The 9,208-nt window shown below is 32.7% G+C and overlaps 1 protein-coding gene across 2 annotated transcripts in view; it reads right to left on the bottom strand.

Annotated features, from left to right (window-relative positions):
- The window catches only part of LOC115235561 (protein FAM13A), a 61,957-nt gene that overhangs the window by 50,904 nt on the left and 1,845 nt on the right, over positions 1-9,208 (bottom strand). The window contains exon 1 of one of the 2 annotated variants that reach the window (XM_029807438.1): positions 4,849-4,991. The exons of the other annotated variant lie outside the window; for it this stretch is intronic. The gene's annotated coding sequence lies outside the window, so the exon portion shown is untranslated. Of the gene's footprint in view, positions 1-4,848; positions 4,992-9,208 lie in introns of those variants that run through there. 2 annotated transcript variants of the gene reach the window in all.

The raw sequence follows: 9,208 nt of genomic DNA, 5'->3' as shown, positions 1-9,208 counted from the left end.
ATATAGATTTTTTAAAGACATTACACGACGATGAGTCGACGTTAATGTATTTTACAACAGAAGAGTATATAATTAATCGTGGTTATCAGGTTTGGCGATACATGCGACAGCTATGAATTAATTAACGCTTATTCTCGAATTTAATCCATTAAATAATGTCTATCATTTGTCTATTTGCAACACTTGTCATTGTAGTAGCCTGATAACTGTATGCGCTCTTTAATACACCACTTGTTTCTGATTTCGCGAAATACAGCGAGTTATGCCATACAGATTTAATTTGCAAAATTTCAACTCTTGATGTAAATAAAGTTAAATACGAAAAAAATGTTTATATCTAATATCATTCCAATTTTATTAAAATACACTGTTAACTTAAGCCATATAATTTACAAAAAATATAAGAAAATAAATTATTATTATAATTAAAATTATTATTTTATTATTATTAAAGTATAACAATGTGTATTATACACACATTATGATATTAAACATTTAAAAGAAAAATTAAGTCTGAAAGGTTCTTAACAAACTTTTCTCGAAACTTTGAATTACTGTATTTTTAAATTAAATCATTCATAACTACTTCAAAGGCTAATCTATAATTCATCTTCTTTTATCAAGATTTTCGGAAAGATTAATTTACTTGACTCTCGAAATAAACCACTCATATTACGACATAGTCTCTGATTTCTTTTTCTGCAATGCTGAAATACGACACATTTTACAGAGTTTGAGTCAAGTGAGAATGAAACTCGCGTAATCCGCTTGATTTTTTCACGAATTTAAGGGGGCATACCCATTTGAAACCTCGAAAAATAAGTACATTTTCTAAATTTCTTTTGCAGCGCAACGACTTGATAAAAATTTTTAATTTTTTTACGATATTAATACAATATTATTAACTAACTAAATAAAAATTTTCAGCCTAAAGAAAATTTTTTTTTAAAGTTATGGGAATATTCGCGGAAGTCCTACAAATTTTAGGTGACTGCACGGTGTGCATGAAAACGTTCGTAGATTATATCTAAAATAAAAAATCCAAGTTTTTTTCTTATTAAACATTGTAATAGCTATCCAAGCGTTTTTTCAAAATTTCAAAAAATAAAAAAAATGGCGGCGTGTTGAAAAAAAGTCCATCTTTTTTTTATAACAAAAAAATAGGGAATCGGATTCAAAAAAGGCTTCGTTGGCAGATGCGGGATCTTATTAGAAACTCGCATGTAAAATTTGAAGTCAATCCGTCGAACGTAGCCCGAATTTTCATGCACACCGTGTATGAAAACATAAATCTGTAAATATCCGCATAACTTTAAAAAAAAAATTTCTTTTTAAGCTCAAAATTTTTATTTAAGTAGTTAATAATATTATATTAATATTGCAAGAAAATTAAAAATTTTTGTCAAGTCGTAGCGCTGCAAAAAAATCTAAAAAAAAATGTATTTATTTTTCGAGATTTCAAACGGTATGCCCCCTTAAACCATTTAGCATTTTGAATTGTGTTACACACAAAACGGTATATAATATTGCATTACGTGCAGCACATACTCGATGGCTTCAACAATGTTACTGAACCGTTTAATGGCCCATTTGAATAATATTCAAAATTCATTTTTTAAAACAACAAATATTGACAGAATCCCGCAATTTATAAATTGCCCGCGAATTTTATATAATCGGCATGTGATATACAAAGCGTTCATGAAGTGCAGGAGAGATACGAAAACACAAAAAGGATTACGTCACTCTTCGTCAAAAAGGGTTACGTCAACGTTCTATGCCTCTATACATTGAACTGCATTGTCCGATGAAGAAATCCGTAAAACGCGTTTATATAATTTTTCACTTAATTCAGCGATACTGCACTCGTATCCGTAAGTAGTATAGAGTTAGCAAAATGTGATAGTTTATATCTACGCTTACGTTAATAATCAAATATCTTTGACAAACAAGACAAGACAAATAAACCGCAGCAAAAATAAATAACGTCTCTGCAAATAATCAAGTTGCACAGTCAAAGAACCGCAGAAAGCGCTAAATCAGTAAATATGAAAAGAACGTAGAGATTGACTCGCAATTAATTTAAAGTAAAAAAATTTGAGAAAATAAAATTTAATTTTTAGCATACTTTACTTTAAGACGTTGAAATCTGAGATGCTCCGGTATTTTCCAAATAAATCCGTTATTCTTTTAAATAAAAATTAATATTTATCGAAAAATATTAGTCCTGTGTATTTTCATAATTTCATAATTAATATACAAGTTTCGTCGATAAATAATGAAAACGTTCATTCTCGAGACCCGCTCGAGAACACTGACCTAATGCACTTATAATTAGTGCAATGGAAAGATTCGCTCGCGGCCAATCGATTCGCTCGTCGCAGAATATCGTGCGTGCGACTCGGCGGTGCAGCGTTCGTGCAGTGTCTGCGATCGATATTTCCCGTGAGGGTAAATGGAATGAGCGTTTAATTTCGTACAACGGAAAAGCCCGCCGATCTACCATCTAATGACGATCAAACGAAAGGCACCTGTTCACGAAACATCGCGATGCATTACTGGACGCAGCCCACGCATTTCTGTTCTGAAAGACGGTAGTATTATAAATATAATATCCCTCGTCTTTATTTCTTTACGGAAAATACCAGAATAATGTGAGATGCGAAAAGTAAGAAGTAAAATATGTATTAAAGAAAGAGCTTATATAGACATAAGAGACTTATATATATTGTTTTGTATATAACATATTATAATTCAGAGCTGGAATGATTTATCAAGAGTCACTTTATGAAGCAAATCTTGCAAATTATAAAAAAAAAAAGAAAAAAGAACTTAACAAGTAATAAGCATTTCAAGCAAATTTTGCAAATGTCGGAAATAAAATGTTAAAGTAAACCTTGTGTAAAGTACGGAAAATGGAGAGAAATCTTTTAAGCAGATTTATTTTGCTAATTATAGACACGTTGCATTTTAATATTCCGGATATCTCTCGTATAATATATTATGCTATCTTTTATTTTATTTCTGTTTGAAGCTTTTATATATTTAATATTTCTATTTTTTTCTCCGCGCTCTTTTTATATCTTATATCCTCATATCTCGTTTTTATAGTTCATTGTGCCTCGACCCTTGCACCTGCGCCTCGGTGGAGGGTGCAGGAAAGCGCGTTGCGCTTAGCAACAACCGCACGTTTTTATGTAACCATTGGAAAGAAACCGAATTCTGACAAAACGTCGAGAACGTGTCCGTTGTCACGCGTTTGCACATTTTTTAATGCAATTTTTTTGTGCATAAAAAAATTAATCTCTGATATAATTTCGTTCTCTTTCACGTTAAATAAAGTATACTGAGAGACTTGATATCTATCTCTCTAGACTCTAGACGATATCCTACAGTCCTTATGCGACTCGGGGTTAATAGACGTTATATCGAGGTTACTTATAGTACTATGAAACGTAATTTCAATACACCGACATAATTATCCGCGACTAATTTCACTCGCGCGTTATATTTAGCTCGTTTTGCCAAACTACGCAACACGATAATAATGTGCATGTGTTTCTTCTTCCTTCTCGATCTCAAGGATATACGGATATCCGGATTGGTTTATTTTTGATTCAATCACAAATATGCGCGATGCCATCTGATAATTCGATTATCAAGATCTAATTACGGTGCATTCATAAAAAAATTTCGGATTTTATTTAGAGAAATTAGATTTATTTAAATTATATGTAATTCAATATATCTGAATTTTATTTCTAGAAAAAAAAATAGTTTTTATAAAATAGAAGAATAGTTTTTATAGATTATAGCTTTCTATATATGCACTATATATGTTATAACCTTACAGCTTGCTTATACATATATTATGCACAGTTCGATGCGTAATATCGTCAACATAGCACAAAAATGCAGAAGAATGTGCTAAATGCAGTTAATCCAATTTTAAATCTGCATAGTTTGCATAACTAAAGTAGTTTTTCTGCACTTGACATCAATTCCGACGTTTTGCGCAGTTATCGATATCGAATTGTTATTCACACTTTAACGTTAATAAGGTTGAGTTAATTTCCGCCGAAATTGCATTTATGCAAACTAATATTAAATAATTCACAATCGACAGCGAAAAAATCATTAATTGTGATTAAAGCTAACTCTAATGCTGATAATTTAACGAAACGCTGCGACATTCGATCGACGCAGTAAACAGGAATTGCGTAGAAACACTGAGAATATTGCTCTGCAAGAAAATCTAATTTATTCGAAGAATTTTGTAGATTAATTTCGAAATATAGATCTTTCAAAATATAAAAATTAACAAATTTAATGATAAAGTGTGTGCTTACAATTTTCACGAATATAAGGTATCCCATAAAAAAAAGTCAATAGTTTCGAGAGTAATATTTTCCAAACAGTTTGATAGCAATGTTTGAAAATACATAAGCACTGTGAATAATAAAAAAAAGAAATAAAAACGTGGCACCGTTTACTATTTACGGTTTTGAACTCACCATTTTATATACACACACACACACACACACATATATATATATATAGTTATAGAAACAATACATTCCTCAAACTTATAAATTTCTAAAAATTCCGCAACATTCAATCGCAAATTCGTTCACAGAAATCTTTTCTTATTTGCGAAACACGACCGATCATCCATCAAAATATCGATCTTTCCTATTGGGACACTCTATAACACAATTAATTTTAAACGACGGATGATACGAGATACATAAAGTGATTCGCGGAGCAGCGCCGAATCGAGAACGCGTTTCGACGGAGATACACTCGCGGCGGATGTCAACGCGCGAGTTATGTCAATGTCGATCGTACCTGATGATATGCGAGACGAAAGAAGTCATGACGATTGACGGTAAAAAGAAGAGGCTGATCGCGACACAGACGCCACACAAGTGAGACTGAGTCTCCGCCGCGATACTCGGTAAGCCCTCTCTCTCCGTCTGTCGTCCTTCATCACCGCCCTCCTCCTCGCAACCCTTCTCTTCGCGACCCTCCGCTTCGCAACCCCTGACCGCCTCACTAGCGCCCGAACACGCCGCCTCCCCCGGCCGACAACGGGAATTGAGGGAACTCTCGAATTTCGCGTCGGCTCCTGAACGAGTCCGACCGAATTTTCTGGATTCTTCAAATTCGTAGTCTCTGGATGGGTTCTTTTTAACACGTTACAAATATCAGGAAATTTGGAAAAAGAGAGAGAGAGAGAGAAAAAGAGAGAAAGAGAAAGAAAAAGAGAGAGCGAAACGGAAATTGGTTCAGGATCGCAAAATTAAAATCGACATTAAAAAGCTTTAAAGAGAATGGAATATATTATAATTGATTTAATTAATATATTTATAATTGATCAAGAATCGCAGAATCAAAAAAATGATAAGATAATAGCAACAATAAATTGATGCATACATAAGTTTGAAAGCTTTTGATATTTGCGTCAAAGAAATTCCAAAATAGACAAATTAGTTCGTCAACTAAATTAGCGTACGCTATTTCTACATTTAAAACAATAATTTAATCAGTAATATAAATTTTGGATACTGATAATTAAGCATAGATGTGATGCAAAAAAACCGGCGAAATACTCTTATTCAATTGCGATAGTTTTATCATTAGATGTTATATTCGGCGAAAGAAATTTTTAAAATTCTAATGATGATTAGTTTCGCTATTAATACGGAGATCTCCAACCTAATTAGTACACAAATAATCAACTTTCTTCTATATAAAATAACATAATATAAAATAATATTTAAATGAAACAATGAAATATGAGATATTTACGATACTTTAGGCAAAACAGCTTACACAATACATACATATTTAAACTGTAGTATCACTCATTTTTTTACACTCTCAATTCTCGCTTTAATCCCGACACTATCTATTTCAGTCTCCTATATAAAAATGTGTGCCATCACCATAAAAATATATAAAAACATTAGAAAACGACATACAATTTCCATCCTATCTCCGTCTTTCTTTTCCCTCTCTCTCTCTTTTTCTCTCCTTGTTTTTCTCCATCTTTTTCTCGATATCGTATATATTCCCCGACCACCCTTCTCTCTTTTCGTTTTCCCCGTCGCCAGCATCCCCTCCATTGGACCTTCCTCCAAACTTATCCCCTCCATCGTATACAAACCCCCTTGACAGCAGAGATCGCGTACACGAGGGCGCATGCACTACCCTCGAGGAATCAATAGACTGTCCTGGTCACGTGAATCGCGAGCTGGAGGAGGACAGACGAAGGGGGAGAACGAGAGAGAGATCGAGGATCTAAGCGAGCCTAGAAGGGATTGAGGACGAGAACCGAGAAAAGGGAGGGGAGGAAACGGCGGCTGGTCGCGGAGGGTTGTTATACAGAGAGAGAGAGAGAGAGAGAGAGAGAGAGAGAAAGAGAGAGGGTTTGTTGACGATTATACAACGCGCGTATGTGAGTAAACAGCGACACGAGTTCGTCCGATGGAAATGCATAATGTAAGCACCTCCTCATTGCGGAATGGGCGAAAAGGGCATGCGAGGGGATGGATGGGCAATGGAATGATGGTTATTGCGCACCATCTCCGTGACGGGATATGTAGGGATATCTCGAGACACGGCGTCTATCTTAACCTCTCCCCCCTCCCCACCCCCCAATGCACTAATGGGGGAGATCGAAATGCGCATCGAGTTCACAATCGTCATCACAATTTCGAGAATACGTACATGATATAAATATTTGAAATTATAGTATTTCGCGTTTGTATGAGCATTCTTTTTATATTTATCGTTCTTTATTTCTGTCCAATTATTCCTACAAATAATGAATATATTTACGTTTCAAAGTATATTTTCGATAATATCTTGTAATTTATGTTTGAAATATTTCTACATACATACGCGATTACTTTGTATAAATATGTATAGAGCAGGAGAAGCTAAATATTATATTTTAAAGATAAAAGTAACTTTCCCTTTCTGTTTATATATAATAAATAAAATATTATTTTTGCAAAAATCTCAAAAAAATAGATTCTCCTGAGATTCTTGTTTCGGCATTTCTAGATTTTCCATATCTATTCTTCGATTAAAATTATGCGTGAAATTTAATTATATTTAAGATTAAATCGTGCTTCGGGGAATTAATCCACATACTAGCTCTCTTGATCACCTAATCATATAATATTTCGTTTATTCGAGAAACATACGATTTAATTAATTGATAAATATATTTAATTATTTATTCATTTAAACAGTTCACAACTTACTTATATTTTGATGATTAAATTTATATAAATAGACATAGATAAAGCGTCTCTCTCTCTCTCTCGTAAAAGTCATGTTTTTTTTTTATTGAACTGTAAATTTGTTGTCAAATTTAAAGCTGACAAACCCTTTTTATAATTTTTTATTGATTTATAAAATTTTCTTATCAATCAATTAAACTGACATGATATAAAAACCAGACGGTTTTTAAATAAAGCTCATTAAAATTTTGCTTTGTCATTCGTTGCGAATAACTTTATGGCGTTTTAGGCGATTTAAGACATACATTTTTTGAGCCTAAACCTTCGTGCAACGTGCGACATCGATTGCGTTCAAACTGCGTAATTTTCGCGAGGGGATGCGTGACCTTCAACTTCAGATCCTTTTCGACAGAAAGGGATTCCAGCCCTCCCTATTCGTCCTCGAGACCCCATTAAAGCCAACGAATCCCATGAATGGAATAGTGACTTTACTCCCCTCGTCATTCTGGGAATCTACGCAGCAACGCTTTTGCGTTACGTAATATTTTCCAGAGTTTTATCGCTTTTTACGTTCTCTCTTTATTCCTAATTTTGGCGAGAATCGCTTTACTAGATTTCTGAATCATCGATTTCATTAATTAACTTATCGACAGTTTATTATTATATATAATTAATTAATAGATATATCAAATGTACTTGATCAAGATGTCCTTTTTATTTAATTCTTCGCTCACAAAAATATCTTTATGATTTATAAATAAGTATTAATCAATAAAAAAAAAAACAGTTATTATCGAGTGATTGTTCAATGAAAGTAGTTTGATTTATGGAAATTGCAATGTTTTGAATTAATTAGAACTAATAAATAAATAAAACAGGTTATATACTATTTTTTTAATTACAAGAGAATAATTGTTTATCGAAATATATTTCATTATATAAAAAATAAATAATATTTATTACAATTTCATGGAAATGCAGAATTTCATAACTTGTTAAATAAATGACAAGGGGTATTTTTTTAAATTTTATTGCTCTTTCTTGCATTTTTGCGAGAATGTCATGATTTCGAGATTAACGAAATAATGAAATAAAATAACAAATAAAATATAAATAAAATAAAATAAACGCGAGTATATTTAGATCTTGAGCGATTTTTTGCAAACTTCTATCTTGTTTCTTACAAATTTGCGAAAAATTCCGTTTCACCCTCAAGCATGCTTTGCCGTTCGTTGTCAGCGAATGTATTAGTGATGGGAATAGAACACGTGCGGACAATGACCCCGTATGCAGCGTTGCGCATATGCACGTAACTAGCGAGCGCATGCATATATACATGCATATGCCGTCACTTGGATAGCGAGCTTTTCGTACTATGTGCATATATCGATTGTATGATGACGCTTCGCGATGCAAATTAATGAGGAATGCGACTTGAACGCGAGATTAATGAACATTCATCAACATTTGCCGCGTGAATCTTTCGAAAATATCCTATTAGACAATTTCTTACGAGGTAATATAATAATCATCTCTCCTCTTTCTCATTCTCTCGTTGATAGAATAAGAATTATAAAATTATTACATGTTATATAATATATTATATGGATATTTATATTTATAGTTGCAATCATATTTCATTTTATATTTCCTCAACAATCGAAATCACGCAAATGGTTCAACAATTAATATTATTATTATATTATAAAATGATTTTAAACATCAAACAATATTCATGTAGAAATTGTTCGACCTATTATATATTTTAATGTTGCAGATATTATTTGCATGATATAAAAATACTGTTGCAATCAAAACGTAAACATTTGCAGAAAGCAAATCTCTGTATTGTTAAAGTTTCATTGAATTCGTTGATATATTCTCAAGAATCGATGCCTGGAAGATCGAGGCAAAAGACTTTCCAGTGATTTTCCATCGACTTTATTTTTTTTTTT

The sequence above is a fragment of the Formica exsecta genome, unplaced genomic scaffold (assembly GCF_003651465.1).
Source record: "Formica exsecta isolate Colony F162 unplaced genomic scaffold, ASM365146v1 scaffold227, whole genome shotgun sequence".
NCBI lineage: Eukaryota > Metazoa > Arthropoda > Insecta > Hymenoptera > Formicidae > Formica > Formica exsecta.
This window is presented reverse-complemented; position numbering and strand designations above follow the sequence as displayed.